At 42.4% G+C, this 18,250-nt stretch overlaps 1 pseudogene; it reads right to left on the bottom strand.

Moving 5' to 3' along the window:
- Positions 1-355: 355 nt before the first annotated feature.
- Positions 356-18,250, bottom strand: part of LOC138929715 (PI-PLC X domain-containing protein 1-like) — a 30,018-nt pseudogene continuing 12,123 nt past the window's right edge.

The following is an 18,250-nucleotide window of genomic DNA, read 5'->3' as shown; positions in this document are numbered from 1 at the left end:
CAGATGACCAGCCCCTCAGGACTGGGCTGAGAATAGCCTCCCAATGCCCAGCTAAACACATCATCCTGAAGCCCGAGGCAGCTTTTTGTTCAGGCCGGTGACGTCACAGGACATGGCTGAGACACAGTCTCAGTGATACCCAGTTCCATCTATTTGCCGTCTCTCAGACCCCATGCAGCTTCTGGTTCAGCACAGTGACGTCTCAGGATGTGAACCAGGAGTGGCCTCTGCAATGCTCAGCTCCGCAGTGCGTGGGCCATCAGCCCCCAGGCAGCGTCCGGTTCAGGCCGGTAATGTCACAGGATGTGACTGAGACACAGCCTCTGCAATGCCAGCTCCACACACGTGCCATCCGTCAGTCCCAAAATAGCTTCAGGTTTAACCTGATGACAACGTCAAGAAACCCATCGGCTCAGATGAATTCGCCTGTGGTGGTGTTGGTACAGCCAGGGGCCAATCCTGAGTGCTCGTGCCACACCAATGTGCAAAGGTACGGGAGACCCCACTGGGTCAGTTTCTCCAGGGATCAGACCAGGTGAATGACAAAAAACTCCAGGTTTTCTGTGAGGTTGATGCAGGCCAGGAAGAGCCTGCCTGGGACAAGAGCGGGGCTGCCTGTTCATGGTGCTGGCTGTGGGGTCAGCCACCCATGTGTGCAGTTACTAACCCATGGAGTTATGTGGCCAACCAAACCATGTGGTCACCGACGCACATGGTCACCCACCCACGGGGTCTCTACCCCATGCGGTGAACCCTCCACTTGGTCACCAACCCATGTGGTCAACCACCCATGGGGTCACTAACCTGCAAGGTCATGCGGTCACCTGTCCACATGATTAGCCACTTACACCATTGCTCGCCCAAGTGGTCACACACTCACTGGATCAGCAACTCACATGGTAACCCACCCTGCAGTCAGCAACTCAAACCAGTCACCCACCTACACAGTCACCCACCCACATGATCAATAACCCACACGGCTTTCCACCCATGTGTCCAGTAACCCATGGGGTCACCTGCCCATGCAGTCACCAAGCTGTGCCATCACCCTATCAGACTCTGGCCTCCACAATGTTCAGAGATTCACATGTCTGACAGACCGAAGTTCAGAATCATTGGCTCACAGGGATATTGACACATGAATTTCTCCTGTTACAGAAGGCAGGAGGGCTAGACAGTGACCCCAAAGATGTCCACATCCTGGCCTCATGTGGTGGATACCACAATGTCCACACGGATGTTTACGACCTGTCTGCATCCTGACCTCCTGTGTTGGACAAAGTAATGCCCCTAAAGATGTCCACACCCTACTCCCCATGTGGTGAATACTATAGTGTCCCCTAATACGTCCTCTTCCATCTCTCCACTTGACCCAAAGCTAGCCCCATGCGCTAAAACATGCTTGTGACCAGGTATCCTGGTGTGAAGGCAGCACCTATCTGGGTGGCTGCAGCTCTTCATGAGCTCCAGGTAGTGGATGAGGTCTCTGGGCTTCACCTGATTCCCCCATAAGTAGGGGATCAGGGTCACAGTTCTGCATGCTGACTCATGGATGCCTTGTCCTTGTACAACAGGATGACCTGCAGTCCCTGGGACCACAGCTGGTGCAGAGTCAGCACATCGGGCTGTGGGGAGAATCATCTGGGTGCCCATGAGACATGTGTACAGAGTTACTGGGATGCCTTGTGACATGATGTGTCAGTTACTGGGGGGAGTCCGAGAATCTACAGTGAAGTGTATATTATTAGGGTGTCTATGAGCAGTGATGAGCTGGTTATTGGGTTCTCTGTGAGAAGAGACAGTCATGGGTGGGTTACTGGCATGAGTGAGTAGAGACACTAGTGGGTAGATTACTGGGGTGTCTGGGTAGAGATGGTGATGGGTGGGTTACTGGGGTGTCTGAAGCAGTGATTAGTAGATTTGGGGGTGTTTGAGTGGAGACAGTGGTGGATAGATTACTTGAGTGTCTTGAGCAGTGGTGGGTCGATTATTGTGGTGCCTGAGTGGAAAGAGATAGGTGGATTATTGGGGTTTCTGATAGGAAATGGTGGGTGAATTACTGGGGCATCTTGAGGCATGATTGATGGATTTTGGGGGTGTCTGAATAGAGACTGGGCAGGGTGAATTATTGGGGTTGCCTGTGAACAGTGATGGGCTGGTTAATGGGGTGTTTGTGTGGAGACAGTAGCGGGTAGATTACTGGGGTTCTGTGAGTGGCGTCACCCAGTGCCTGAACCATCCTCATACACCGAGCAGATAGATTGATTACAGTGATGCCTAGTGCTTCAATCGCCCCCATTGCCATGAGCATGGGAAGCCTGTGGCCCCTGCTTACCTCACAGGGACACAACATGTCCCCAGAGATGTTCTTGATGCAGCCCATCAGGTACTTGTGGAGGTCCTCCATCATGCCATCAAAGTTCCTGCAAGCCAGGATAACCACCTCCTGAGGGTGGTTCTCCAGCCTCTCTGTGATCTCCATGAGGGTGTTCTGGGTGGGGGTGGAGAAGCGCCTTGTAGTGAGAGACAGAGGGGCATGGGTGGAGACTTCCCTCATCACAGCCACTATACAGATAGGTTGTGTGGGGGGGTGGTCCTGACACAAAAAGACGTAAAGCATGGCACCTGTTCACAAGGGACCCAGCTTCTCCTAAGAGGCAGTGGGGAGCCGTGGCATTGCTCTGGTATGCTGGCGTGTGTGTGTGTGTGTGTGTGTGTGTACATGCTCCAGGAGGTACAGGTGCACACGCAGGTGTGCATATGTTCAGGGTCTATGTGTACACGGATATGCATGTGTGTGTGCACAGCAGCAGAGATCAGTGCTTATAATATTCTGTGAAGTCTGTACTCCAGGGAGCATGCAAGGCCAGCAGAGTACATGCACACTGAGGCCCAGGACAGAACCTCCCTACCCCAAGGGTCATTAGGTTCTGTGGTGGGGGCACTGGGGGCCAAGGCCAGAGTGAGACATTAAGTGACTTGGCTAGCAGCTGAGAGAATGGATTGGACATCCCAAAATTGGACATAGGAAAATATATGTCAGGGACCTGGAATAGCCAAATTCTGCGAGACACTGCAGAGGCCAGGGGTACAGGTATGAGTTCAGAAACGCACATTGGTCAGGAATTCTAAGTGACTGATGCCAGAGGTCAGTCTTCTCCTGCCTGGATTTGACATGTGTCCATCCCTTTAGAGGTCACTGTCTTTTAACGGGAGTGGACCTGTGTTGTCCCCTTAAAGTTTAGCCTCTCCTACCTGTAGTGACCATATGTCCATCTGAATGGACTTGTGCTAATCCCCTCAGAGGCCCTCACCATCCTGCCTGGACCAGACGTGGGTGTCCCTGGCTGGCAGACCCCCTCTCTGTGCCTCCTGCCCCCACCCCCACCTCCATGAGGGCCATCATGTACACCATGTGTCCAGAGTTCAGGTTTTTCTCAGTGCCCTCCTCCATGTACACCATCTGCAAGTTATCATGCCATTATCCAGCTGCTTCATGATACTCAGCACCTGCACACAGTCGGTCACCAGTGCTGGGCACAGAGGGTGGCCTCCTGCTCAGGGGCTGGGCAGGAACTGAGGACACCCAACTGAGGGCCACATCATTCACTGTGAAGTCAACAGTGTTGGTGCTGTCACAGTTGATGCCCTACTTTTCGAAACAGGGTCTCCAGGGTCACTGGTCACATGGATTACAGAACCTGGGTCCAGATTGTGGTCTTGGGTGGGCGGGGTGGGGGGGTGGGATGGGGAGGCAGGCGGCAGTTGTGTTCCTGCAGAGTCCAGCCTCACTTTCTTTTCAGGAAGTCACTGGGTGGAAGCTCCCTGTGGGTTCAACAGCCCAGGCTCCACGGCACCCACGCTGGACCCTTTGACATGAGGACACACAAGACCTACAGAAGCCTGTGCCCACCCACCCCCCAACACAAACAACACTAAGAAAGGCAAGAAGGAGTCAAGGGGAGAAAACAAGAGGAAGAAATATCTGTCCACCACACAAATAAGACAGGAAAAGCAAAAATAATAATAATAATAATAACATAAATTGAAAAGTGAAAATTGCTCAGTTGTTTCCAACTCTTTTCGATTTAATGAAATCTGGCCCACTAGACCCCTCTGTTCATGGAATTATGCAGGCAAGATTACTGGAATGGGTTGCCTTTCCCTTCTCCAGATCTTCCCAACCCAGGATCGAATCCACATTATACTCATTGCAAGCAGATTCTTTACCAACTGAGCCACATGGAAGCCCTGATATAAATTCATAGCAGAAAATGTACTGTGTCCTTTAAAAGGAGTCATAATGGAAAAAGAAAAAGAAAAAACGTAAGGATAAAAAAATGGGAAAGAATATAATAGATTCCCTCTATGTGCAGGTGCAGGATGGCCAAGAGGAGCTACTCCATTTTCAAGGTCAGAAGGGGTGGCTGTGAGGAGATACACTTTGTCCAAGGTAAGGAGCAGGGACTGAACTTTGCTGGAGCAGCTGTGAAGAGATACCCCACGTTCAAGGTAAGAGAAACCCAAGTAAGGTGGTAGGTGTTGCAAGAGGGCATCAGAGGGCACACACTGAAATCATAATCACAGAAAACTAGGTAGCAGGGTCCAGTCCCGATTAGATTCAGGGATTCCCTCAGGAGGAACTATGTTGGCAATAAGGAAAGAGAGAGAGGAATAGAGAAGAGGCAGATATTCCTTGGTTTACACAGAAAGCCAATAAAGCCTCAAGACAAGGGACTTGCACTGTTCACATAGGCCACAGGCGCCCTCCAAATCTCTGGAGGGAGTGAAGATGCATAGCACCGTTCAGGTCTTAGAAGCCCAGGCAAATAAGTGAACATGGAGGGCCCCTGTGCTCCAAGGGATCAGCCTGAAAAAGAGAATAAGAGAAAGAAAGAAAGAAAGAAAGAAAGAAAGAAAGAAAGAAAGAAAGAAAGAAAGAAAGAAAGAAAGAAAGAAAGAAAGAAAGAAAGAAAGAAAGAGAGAAAGAGAAAGAGAAAGAAAGAAAGAAAGAAAGAAAGAAAGAAAGAAAGAAAGAAAGAAAGAAAGAAAGAAAGAAAGAAAGAAAGAAAGAAGAAGATAGAAAGAGCAACATGGGGGGAACCAAGCTTTTGTGGAACTGATCTATCTCTTTATTTTTCAGAGAAGCTTTTATACTGTAAGTTGTACATAGAGATAAATGTAAGAAGCAAAGTCATGCAGGGTCAGCTGCTCTGATCCTTATCTAAAGACAGAGTGTTCTTTGCATACCTTTATACTTACAAGGGTCTTACATTTGTTTACAATATTTTCTGGTCTGGAAACCGATTAACATTTTATGGCCCCATCTTTCTTTCTATTGATAAAGGTTAGTCAATCAGAAAACTTGTTTTCCCTTAAGATCTGCTTAGTCATAAGATAGTGATAAAGTTGCATTCTTACATAGCAAGGATACAAGAATTTATAACAAAGAAAGAGGAGTACAGGGATTTATAACAAAGAGAAAATTCATTAACTCAAAAGTCTAGTACTGCTAACATCAAAACTACTATATTTGTTTTTCTACATTCCAATTACATTGATTAACATACTCCCAGGTGCCTAAGGGTATGGAGGCCTGGAGGCAATCGTTAACTCAGCAATGAAACCCTTCACCAACATGATTTTTATCTTTAGAAAAGCCCTATGCTAACTAAGACTTTCAAAATACTTCAAACACTCTGCTGTTTATGCTTGAGAGTTTGTGAACAATCATGTGTATAGTAGCAAGAGCGATATACCTGTCACACAAGCTAGACTACCATCAGAGAATTTTGAGCTGAGACACTCCTTTTATATGCAGGAGACTATTAACTTGAGTTCTAAGTTATTTTTCCAGAGAAAGATGATCAGGGATAGTCCCTGTTAATGTCAGAAGAGTGTAGTATAACATACAGATTTTGGTTTCCAGGGTGGATACTCGAGCAGATCCAGGGGACACTTTGAGTCCTGATCCGCCTTGCCCATAAGGCCTCTTTCACATGACCTTGTCATGGATTTGGTCAGGGTGTCCCTCAAGTCCTGATCCACCTTTGCCTGTCAGGTCTCTTCCTCATGACCTTTGCCATGAGTGAGATCTCCCATGCATGCTCCTGGCAACTAGTCAATCTAATCATATGGACCACAGCCATATCTAACTCAATCAAACTAAGCCATGTTCTGTGGGGCCACCCAAGATGGGTGAATCATGGTGGAGAGGTCTGACAGAATGTGGTCGACTGGAGAAAGGAACGGCAAGCCACTTCAGTATTCTTGCCTCAAGAACCCCATGTACAGCATGAAAAGGCAAAATGATAGGATACTGAAAGAGGAATTCCCCAGGTCTATAGGTGTTCAATATGCTACCAGAGATCAGTGGAGAAATAACTCTAGAAAGAATGAAGGGATGGAGCCAAAGCAAAAACCATACTCACTTGGAGATGTGGCTGGTGATAGAAGCAAAGTCTGATGCTGTAAAGAGCAATATTGCATAGAACCTGAAATGTTAGGTCCACTAATCAAGGCAAATTGGAAGTGGTCAAACAGGAGATGGCAAGAGTGAACTTCGACGTTCGAGGAATCACTGAACTAAAATGGACAGCAATGGGTGAATTTAACTCAGATTAACATTATATCTACTACTGTGGGCAGGAATCCCTTAGAAGAAATGGAGTAGCCATCAGGGTCAACAAAAGAGTCTGAAATGCAATGCTTGGATGCAATCTCAAAAATGACAGAATGATCTCTCTTCGTTTCCAAGGCATACCATTCAATATCGCAGTAACCCAAGTCTATGCCCCAACCAGTAATCCTGAAGAAGCTGAAATTCACTGGTTCTATGAAGACCTGCAAGACCTTTTAGAACTAACACCACAAAAAAGGTGCCCTTTTCACTGTAGGGGAATGGAATGCAAAAGTAGGAAGTCAAGAAACACTTGGGGTAACAGGAAAATTTGGCCTTGGAATACCAAATGAAATGAAGTAAGGCAAAGGCTAATAGAGTTTTGCCAAGAAAATGCACTGGTCATAGCAAACACCCTCTTCCAACAACAGAAGAGAAGACTGTACACATGGTCATCATGATGGTCATCATGGAAAAAGCAAGAATATTGTGTGTATATATATATATATATATATATATATATATATATATATATATATATATATATCCTATTTCTGCTTTATTGATTATGATAAAAATGCACTGTGTGGATCATAACAAGCTGCAGAAAATTCTTAAAGATATTGAAATACCAGACTACCTACATGCCTCCTGAGAGACCTGTATCCAGGTCAAGAAACAACCAGTGAGAACCAGATAAAGAAGAAGAGATGCTTTGAAATTGGGGAGAGGGGGGGAAACTACTATATTTGTCACCCTGTTGATTTAACTTATGTGCAGAGCACATCTTGGAAAATGCTGGGCTGGATGATACACAAGCTGAAATTAAGAGAAAAATAGAAATATAAATAACTTCAAATATGCAGATGACACCACCGATATAGCATAAAACAAAGAATAACTAAAGAACCTCTTGATGCAGGTGAAAGAGGAGAGTGAAAAAGCTGGCTTAAGATGCAACATTCAAAAAACTAAGATCCTGACATCTGGTCCTATTATTTCATGGCAAATAGATGGGAAAACAATGGTAACAGTGACAGACTTCTGTTTTGTCGGACTCCGAAATCATGGCAGGTGATGACTGCAGCTATGAAATTAAATGACACTTGTTTCTTGGAAGAAAAGCAGTGACAAACCTAGACTGCATGTTAAAGAGCAGAGACATGCCTTTGCCAAGAAGCGTCCATATAGTCAGAGCTATATTTGTGTTTTTTTAAGCAGTCATGTGACAATGTAAGTTAGACCATAAAGGAGGCTGAACATTAAGGAATTGATGCTTTTGAACCACAGTCTTGGAGAAGACTCTTTGAGTCCCTTGGGCTGCAAGGAAATCAATCCAGTCAACTCTAAAGGAAATCAATCCTGAAAATTCACTGGAGGGGCTGATGCTGAGGCAGAAGCTCCAATATTATGGCTATCTGATGTGAAGAGCCAACTCACTGGCAAAGACTCTGATGCTGCAAAAGATTGGAGCAGAAGAAGGGGACGATGGAGGACCAGCTACTTAGATGGCATCACCAACCCAGTGGATTTGAGTTTGAACAAGCTCTGGGAGTTGGTCAAGGGCAAGAAGGTGTGATATACTGCAGTCCATGGGATTATGAAGAGTTGGAGATGACTGAGTGACTGAACAAGTAACAGCCAGCAACAACAAATCTACGGAGTGCCTTTGACCTTGAGTAGTTTCAGGAGCTCTTGAAGCATGCCACTATTCTGAAACCCAAGATAGTGGTAAAACACTGAATGTGTTTGACTTGGAGTTAGTAAAGCAGCCATTAGTATGTGCTACAACATTAAAACAATGCATGTTGATAACCTATATGGTGTATTTGTTGTGGAGTAAGTGAAGAACCACTCGAAGTGGGTTTCATGACTGAAACACTGTATGTTCACACTTCAAATGGTCTGTGTTTGATCTTGTATATAGAAAGAAGCATAAGGAGCCTGTCACAACACTGAAACTGGATCATGGTAAATCATTGTGTATGATGAGCTGTGGTAGTTGAAAAATCAATGAAAGTATATACTAGCCCTGTATCAATGGATGGTGATAAACTAAGAGTGTGCTCAACCTTGAGTGGACAAAGGATCTTTTGAAGCATATACCAGAATTAACACACTGGATTGTGATAAATTATGAGTTACGTATTTTCTGCAGAGAATGAAGAAGCAGTTGAGCAGGAAACAGCATTGAAACACTGGATGATGATAAGCTATGGGGTTTGTTTGATGCATGATGAATGAGGAGAAACTGAAAGCATGGCACAGATTAAAACATGGGACCATGGTAAACTTCTGAATGTGTTTTATTCAGAATGGACTAAAGAAGGATTTTAAACTCATCACAGAACCGAAACAGGAATTGTGATAAGCTACCTACCATATTTTATTTGGAGAGGATAAAGAAGTACATGAGGCATGCCACAGTACTGGAACAATGGATAGTGGTAAACGACAGGGAGTGTTTGACTAAATGAGACAAAGGGACACTTCAAGCCTGTACTAGCACAGCATCAACGAATGATGATAATTTACAGGGTGTGTTTTACCTGGAGGGAATGGAGGAGGCTCAAAACATGTCACAATACAGAAAAAATGGATGGTGATAGCTGTCACATTAGTTTCTTCTGGAGTGGATTAAAAACCACTTGAAGCATTTCTAAACTTAAACACTGGATGGGGATATAATATTGTGCGTATTTAATGCCAATAAGAAATAGAGGGAACAATAGAATATGAAAGAAGAGAAATTTTGCCAAGAAACTGAGAGACTCCAAGGGAATATTTCATGCAGACATGGGCACAATCCAGGACAGAAGTGGTATGAACCTAGCAGAAGGAGAAAATGTGATGAAGTGCTGGCAAGAGTATAAGAGAAGAGCTGTACCAAAGCAAGGTCTTAATCACCTGCTGCCGCTGCTGCTGCTGCTGCTATGTTGCTTCTCTCATGTCCAGCTCTTCACGACCCCATGGACAGCACACTACCAGGCTTCTCTGTCCATGGGATTTTCCAGGCGAGAATATTGGAGTGGGGTCCCATCGCCTTGTCTGCTTAATCACCTATATAACCATAATGGTGTGATCACTCACATAGAGCAGACAACCTAGGGTGTGAAGTCAAGTGGATCTTAGGAAGAATTACCATAAACAATGCTAGTCGAGATGATAGACTTGAAGCTCAGCTATTTCAAATTGTTAAAGATAATGCTGTTAAAATGTTGCACTCAATGTGCCACAAAATTTGGAAAACTCATCAATTACCACAGGACAGGAAATGGTAAGATTCACTCTGATCCCAAAAAGGGACATTGTGAAGGCATGCTCAAACTACTGCACAGTCGTTCTCATTTCATATGCTGGCTGGGTAATGGTCAAAATGCCTCCATCTAGGTTTCAACAGTATGTGAACTGAGAACTTTCAAATGTACAAATTGGATTATGAAAGGCAGAAGAACCACAGATCAAATTGCAAACATTCATTGTATCATAGAAAAGCAGGGAATTCCAGAAAATGATCTACTTCTGCTTCATTCACTATGCTAAAAGCCTTTGACTGCAGGGGTCACAGAAACTGTGGAAACTTCTTAAAGAAATGGGTATACTAGACCACATTACCTGGCTCCTGAGAAACCTGTATGCAGGTCACGAAGTAACAGAATCAGACAGGAACAATGGAGTTGTTCAGAATTGGTAACGGAGTATGTCCAGGCTGTCTTGTTGTCACGCCACTTATTTAACTTACATGCACAGTATATCATGCAAAATGTCAGACTGGATGAAGTGCAAACTTGAATTGAAATTGCTGGGAGAAATATAAATAAACTCAGACATGCACATGACAGAAAGCAGACGAGGGATTTTAGCTCTTTGCTGAGATGAAAGTGGAGATTTAAAAAGTTGACTTAAACCTCGACATTCAATAAATTAAGATCGTGTCATCCAGTCCTACCTCTTGATAGCAAATAAATCAGGACACAATGGAAACTGTGAAAGATTTTTATTTTCATGAGTTCCAAAATCACTGTACATGGTGACTGCACACATGAATTTAAAAGACACTTGTTTCTTGCAGGAAAATCTATGACACACCTAGACAGCGTATGAAACCAGAGACATCCCTCTGCTGGCAAAAGTCAAGGTATGGTTTTTCCAATAGCTGTGCATGGATGTGGGATCTGAACTATAAAGAAGGTGGAATGCCAAATAATCGATGTTTTAGAACTGTAGTGCTGGAGAAGACTCTTGCGTCCCTTGAACGGCAAAGGGATCAAAGCAGTCAGTCCTAAAGGAAATCAGCACTGACTACTCATTGGAAGGATTGATGCTGAAGTTACCATACTGTGGCCACCTGATGCAAAGAGCCAAATCATTAGAAAAGACTAATGCTGAGTAAGATTGTAAGCAGGTGGGGATGGGTGTGACAGTGAATAAGATGGTTGAGTGCTGGCATAACTGTCTCAATATGCACAAATTTGAGCAAATTGCAGGAGATAGTGAAGGACAGGGAAACCTGGTGTGCTGCAGTTCATGGGGTTTCAAAGAGGTAGACATGACTGTGTGACTGAAAAACATCAATCAGGTAAATAAAGAAGCATCTGAAGTGTGTCACACCACTTAAACACTGGATGTTGATAAACTACCGTATGTATTTGAAAGAGGATAGTTGAGGAAGCACTTGTGCATTAATCAGCACTGGAAGAATGGATGTGTGTATTAACCCAGTAGTTAAGAAGCACTGTAGTATGTCACAGCACTGATAGAATGAATGGTGATAAAACACTTGTTGAGTTTCACCTCTGGGGGTCAAACAAACACCTAGTATATGCCGCAAGTTACGGCCCTGAAACCTTGGCTAATGATAGAATGCTGGGAATGTTCAACTGATGTGGACCATTAAGCACTTGAAGCATATCACTGTACTGAATATTGGATGATGATACACTAATGAGTATGTTTTACAGGAGAAGATGAAGCACATGAAGCACATTACAGCACTGAAGCACTGAAGGGTGGTAAACTCCAAGGAGTGACGGGCCAGGATTGACAAAGGAGCATACACAGTGATTCACAGTACTGAGATACAGATGTTGGAAAACTATTGAGTATTTGACACCAGGTGGACAAAGAAGCATTCGGAGCATGTCCTCTGTCAAGGCACTGAGCACTGCATGGTGATAAACTACAGAGTGTGTTTTTGCAGAGAGTGGATGAATAGGCACTTGAATCACGTCATAGCACTGAAACACTGACTTTAGTAAAGTACCAAATGTATTTTTCCATTCTGGATGATACAGCAGTTTGTGTCACAGCTTGGAAGTGCTGGATGGTGATAAACTGCTGGTGTGTTTGAAAAAGATGTACTTGAACTTGTGACAGAAGTGAAAAGCAGGAAGTGATAAGCTGGTGAGGCTATTTTACCTGGGGTGGAGAAAGATGTGGCTGAACCTCCTCTCTGAAGTGTGGATAATAAGCGACTTAGTATGTTTGACCTGGGTGGATGGAGAAACACTGAAAGCATGTCACAGCAGTGCAACACTGGATGGAGATACACAACAGGATGTGTTTGACCCAGGGTGCATGAAGAATAACTCGAGGTGTCACTGCACTGAAGCAGTAGACGATGATAATCTACTGGATACGTTCAGCCAGTAATCAATGAAGAAGCACATGGAATGGCACTACATTGTGATAAACACCTGCTTGTATTTGACCAGTGTGGATGAAGAAGTTCCTGAAGCATGTCCAATCTTTGCAACCCTGGATGCTGATATGTTCCCATCAAGCAATGTGTCTCTTTCATATGAGGTGTAAAAGCAGGCACTTAGAGCATGTCACAGGGCCTCTCCTGGTGGTCCAGCGGTTAAGCATCCACCTTGTAGTGTAGGGGATGAAGGTTCAATCCCTGATTGGGAAACTAACATCCCATATGCTACAGAGTAACTAAACCTGCATAGCTGCAAATACTGAAGTTCTCACACTCCAGAGACTTCATGCCATGGTTAGAGTTGGCTTGTCTCAAGAACTATCTTACGTGACACAACTAAGACCCAACACAGCCAACTAAATAAATTAAGAAGAATCACATCACAGGTGAAACACTGGTGACAAACTGCTGAGTGTGCTTTACCTGGAGAAAATGAAGAAACGCTTGAATCATCTCTCTGCACTGAAACATGGGATAGTGATAAGCTACTGGGTACGTTTGACATGGGGTGCATGAAGAAGACTTGCGGGATGTTCCACAGTTAAAACATTGGATGATGATAATCTACTGAGTGTGTTAGACCTGGAGTGGATAGACGCATGTCACAAAATGAAACACTAAGGGTGGTAAACTACTGTTGTGCTTAACTAGGGGAGGATGAAGAAATACTGAACCTGTCACAGCACTGAATACTAGATATGTTAGTCCTGGAGTGAGTTGAACAAGCACTCGAAACAGGTTACAGAACTGAAAGAAACACTGGATGGTGGTAAACAACACAGAGTTATGACCAGGGATGAAGAAGCAATGAAAACATGTCATGACAGTGAAACACTAGCTGATGATGAACAGTATTATCAGTGGCAAGATGCCTGCTCCAGAGTTCCGGTTCAAGACGCAGCATGTTTGCACTAGAATGCGGGCTTAGTAAGTTTGTGATGCCTCCCCTAAAGTGCAAATTCAGCATTTACCACAGCCTACCCTGGATCGTGATGTCAGAAGGGGTAAAACGACAGCTGGAGGCTGCAAGCTCAGAATGTGCATGACGTGCACTAGAATGAGGGCTCATTGGTGGCTGATGCATGCATTAGATTGCAAGTTCAGAAGTTGTGACATGGGTATCCCATATCACCCATGTTGTAAAACCTCACACTGGTCTTCTCTTTTTTACATATGGTACCATACCCATTTAAATGCGCTTTTCTCAAATCATCCCACCTTCACCTTCTCCCACTAAGTCAAACGTCTGTTCTTGAGATCCTTGTCTCTTCTCCTTGCCTGCGTAGAGCCCATCTTTCTAAGTTCCACATATGTGAGTTAATATACATTTTGTCTCTCTCTTTCTTAGTTCCTTCATTCTGTATAATAGGTTTTGTGCTCTTCCCACTCATTAGAACTGACTCTAATGCATGACTTCTTATACCTGAGTAATATTTCATATGTATATGTAGCAAAACTTCCTTAACCATTCATCTGCTGATGGACCTCCTGGTCACTTTCACATCCTAGGTATTGCAAACAGTGCTTCAATAAACATTGGAGTACTGTGTTTCTTACCATTCTCGTTCCCTTGAAGTTCATGCCTAAGAGCGGGATCGCTGGATCATATGGTATTTCTCTTTCCAACTTTCTAAGGAGTCTCCATAATGGTTGTACCAGTTTGCATTCCCATCCACAGTGTAAAAAGTTTCCCTTTTCTCCACACCCTCTCCAGCAGTTATATTGTAGACATTTTAATGATGGCCAGTCTGATCAGTGTGAAATGATACCTCAATGTGGTTTTGATTTGCATTTCTCTTATACTGAGTGATGCTGAGCAACGTTTCTGTGTCTCTTAGTAATCTGTATATCTTCTTTGCAGAGGGCTTTTACCTATGTTTTGATTGGTGGTTTGTTTAACTGAATAGTATTTGTAGCTGAGTATTGAGATGCGTGAGCAGCTTCCATATTTTGGAGACGAATTTTTTGTTAGCTTTTCAGTTGCTATTCAGTTCAGTTCAGTTCAGTCGCTCAGTCGTGTCCGTCTCTTTGCGACGCCATGAATTGCAGCATGCCAGGCCTCCCTGTCCATCGCCAACTCCCGGAGTTCACTCAGAGTTGCTATTATTTTCTCGCAATTCTGAAGCTACATATTCACCTTAATTATAGTTCCCTTCATTGTACAAAAGCTATAGAGTTTAATTGGGTTCCTTCTTTAAAATTTATTTTTATTTTGTATAGGCAATGGGCCATAGAAGATCTTGCTGTGATTTATTTTGTGGTGGTTATACCTATGTTTTACTCTAAGGGTTTTATATTTTCTGATCTTACATTTACATCTGTAATCCATTTTGAGTTTATTTTTGAACATGATGTTAGATAGTGTTCTAATTTCTACACATAGCTGTCCAGTTTTCCCAGTAACACTTTTTGAAGAAAATGTCTTTTTCTGTTGCACATTTTTGCCTTCATTGTCAAAGATAATGGATGCATGAATCTATCTTTGGACTGTATATTTTGTTCCATTGGTCTATATTTCTATGTTTGTGCAAGTTTCATACTTCCTTGATATCTTTGTAGTGTAGTCTCAAGTCAGAAAATTTGACTCTTCTAGTTCCATTCTTTCTCAAACCTTCTTTGGCTCTTTGAGGTCTTATGTGTTACCATGCAAATCGTAAAATAATTTGTTCTAGTTTTATGAAAAATATTGTTGGTAGTTTGAGAGGTATTGTATTGAATCTATTGATTGCTTGGGTGGTATATTCATTTTAACTCTATCAATTAGTCCAATCCAAGAACATGATATGTTTCTCCATCTATATATGTTTTGATTTCTTTCCATAGTGCTTCCTTTTATCCTTCTGGGAAAGTGAAAGTTGCTCAGTCACATCTGACTCTTTGCAATCCCCTGGACTATACAGTGTATGGTAATTTGAATTCTCCAGGCTGGAATACTGGAATGGGTAGCCTTTCCCTTCTCCAGAGGATCTTCCCAATCCAGTGATCAAAAGCAGGTCTCACACATTGCAGGAGGATTCTTCAACAGCTGGGGCCACAAGGGAAGCCCAAGAACACTATAGTGGGTAGCCTATCCCTTCTGCAGGGGGTCTTCCTGACCCAGGAATCACACAGGAGTCTCCTGCATTGCAGGCAGTTTCTTTACCAATTGAGCTATCAGGGAAGCCCTTTGTCTCTTTATGCAAATTTATTTCTAGTTATTTTATTCCTTTCATTGCACTGCTGAACAGGATTGTTCCTTTATTTCTCTTTCTGGTTTTTCATTGTGAATGTGTAGGATTATGAGGGTTTCTGTGTATTAATTTTATACCCTGCACATTTACTGTATTCATTGATTAACTCCAGTAATTTTCTGGTGGCATCTCTTGTGTTTTCTGTGTAATAGCATGTGCAAATAGACAGTTATACCTCTTCTTTTCAAATAAGGATTCTTTTTATATCTTTTTCTTCTTTGAAAACTGTGGCTAGAATTCCCAGAACTAGTAGTGATGAGTGTGGGCACATTGTCTTAATGCTGATTTTAAAGGAAATTTTTTTAGCTTTTCATTATTGACAATAATATTTGTAGTGGTTTTGTCATATTTGGCTTTCATTATGTTGAGATATGTTCCACCTATGACTATTTTGGCAGAGGTTTTTTTTTGTTGTTGTTGAATTCAAATTTGAATTTTATGTTGTTTAGCCTCCAAATTATCTGTGTTTTCTCTAGTTGTTGGTGGTGTTGTTTTCCTGTTGTTGATATCTGATCTAACAACATTGTTATCAGAAATTATGCTTGAAAATATTACAATTTCTTGAAGTTTATCAAGGTTATATGTGATCTAAACTTGGATGTGATCTGTCCTAAGATAATGTTCCATTGACACTTGAGTAAAAGGAGAAAAATGGAGAGAAAGGTGAAATCTGTTCTTTTGAGGTGGGATGACCTGTAGATATCAATTAGCTCAAACTGGTCTAATGTATCTTCTAAAATTTGAGTTTTCCTTATTTTATTTTCTGTTTGGATGATCTGTTCATGTTATGAGTGAAGTATTACAGTCACACAATACTATTGGTTAGTGTCTATTTCTGCTCTAATAGTTGTTGGAATTTGCCTCTTGTATTGAGGTGCTCCTATATTGGGTGCATATAGCTTCTTCTTTGATTGATACCTTGATTGTTATGCAATGCAACCTTCTTTGTCTCCTATACCGGTCTTTAATTAAAGTCCATTTATCTGATATAAGTATTGCTCCTCCCATTTTTGCTCTCCATTTTCACAAAACAGCTTTTTCCTGGCCATCACTTTCAGGCTGTATGTGTCCCTAGTTATGAGTTGGTTTTCTTGCAGACAGTATATTCTTGTATGCATTCAGACAGACTTTGTCTTTTTATTGGAGCATTTAGCCCATTTCTGCTTAAGATAGTTGTTGATAAGTATGATCTTGTTACCATTTTCTATACATTTTGTGGCTTTTTTTTAAAATAAGCTTTTCTGTTTCCTATCTAGAAAAGATCCTTCAGCATTTCCAGAAGTGCTGGTTTGGTAGTTCTGAATACTAATTTCTTTTGTTTGTCTGAAAAGCTTTTGTTTTCTCTTTGGAATTAGAATACTATCCTTGGTGGATAGAGTAATCTTGGCTTTAGGCTTTTGCCTTTCAGCACTTTAGGTACATCCTGCCATTCCCTTCTAAGCTGAAGAGTTTCTATTGTAAGATCAGCTGCTATCCTTATGGGGATTCCCTTCTATGTCATTTGTTGTTATTCCTTTGTTACCTTGAATATTTGTTCATTGTGCATATTTATTTGTTTGTTTATTTTTACTTTGATTAATATGTGTTTTGACATGCTTTATCTTGGTTTTATCCCTATGGGACACACTGAGATTTTTCATCTTAGGTGTCTATTCTTTTTTCCATTTCAGGGAAGTTTTTAACTATTTCCTCCTCAAATATTTTCTCATGCCCTTTCCTTTTGTCTTCTTTCTTCAAGAAACCTATGATTTAAATATTGGGGCATTTAACATTGTCCCATAGGTCTCTGAGATTGTCCTCATTTCTCTCTCTCTCGTTCTTTTTTTTTTCCTGTTCTGCTTCATTTATTTCCAACATTCTATCTTCCAGCTCACTTAGTCTTTCTTCTGTGTCAGTTACTCTACTGTTCATGTTGTCCAGAGTGATTCCTATCTCAGTTATTTCATTGTTCATTATTGATTGACTACTCATTATTTCTTCTAGGTCCATTTAAAACACCACTTTCATCTTCTCAATCCATGAGTAAAGTCTATTTATCTGTAGACCTATTTGTTTCCAAGACTTTGACTATTATTATGCTGAACTATTTTTCCTGTAGACTTCGTACCTCCTCCTCTTTCTTTGGTTTATTGATTTTTATTGGGTTCCTTCATCTGCTGGATATGTCTCTGCCTTTTCATGTTGTTTAGATGGCTGTCTTTGAGGTCTGTTTTCTGCAAACTGGAGGGTCATCATTGCTATTAATTGGGTAGTCTCCTCCAAGTGAATGTGGTGGGACCAGTGGCTTGTGAAAGTTTTCTAGTTGAGAGAACTTGTTGTTGTTATAGAAGATGGCTGTTGATCTCATTTGTTCTGAGAGTCAGTGTAATGTCCATTAGAGAATTGGGGGGCTCTATTATGGCTTTGATTCTAGTTGACCTATTTCAAATCCTTGTAGATGATGCTGTGAAAGTGATGTACTCAATATGACAGGAAATTTGAAAATCTCAGCTGTGGCTCAGTTGGAAATGGTCAGTTTTCATTCCAATCTCAAAAAAGGCAATGCCAAAGAATGCTCAAAGTACCATGCAATTGCACTCATCTCACATGCTAACAAAGAAATGCTCAAAATTCTCCAAGCCAGGATTCAGCAATATGTGAAACACGAACTTCCAGATATTCAAGCTTGTTTTAGAAAATACAGAGGAATCAAAGATC

This window comes from Ovis canadensis, chromosome Y (genome assembly GCF_042477335.2).
Source record: "Ovis canadensis isolate MfBH-ARS-UI-01 breed Bighorn chromosome Y, ARS-UI_OviCan_v2, whole genome shotgun sequence".
Classification (NCBI taxonomy): domain Eukaryota; kingdom Metazoa; phylum Chordata; class Mammalia; order Artiodactyla; family Bovidae; genus Ovis; species Ovis canadensis.
This window is presented reverse-complemented; position numbering and strand designations above follow the sequence as displayed.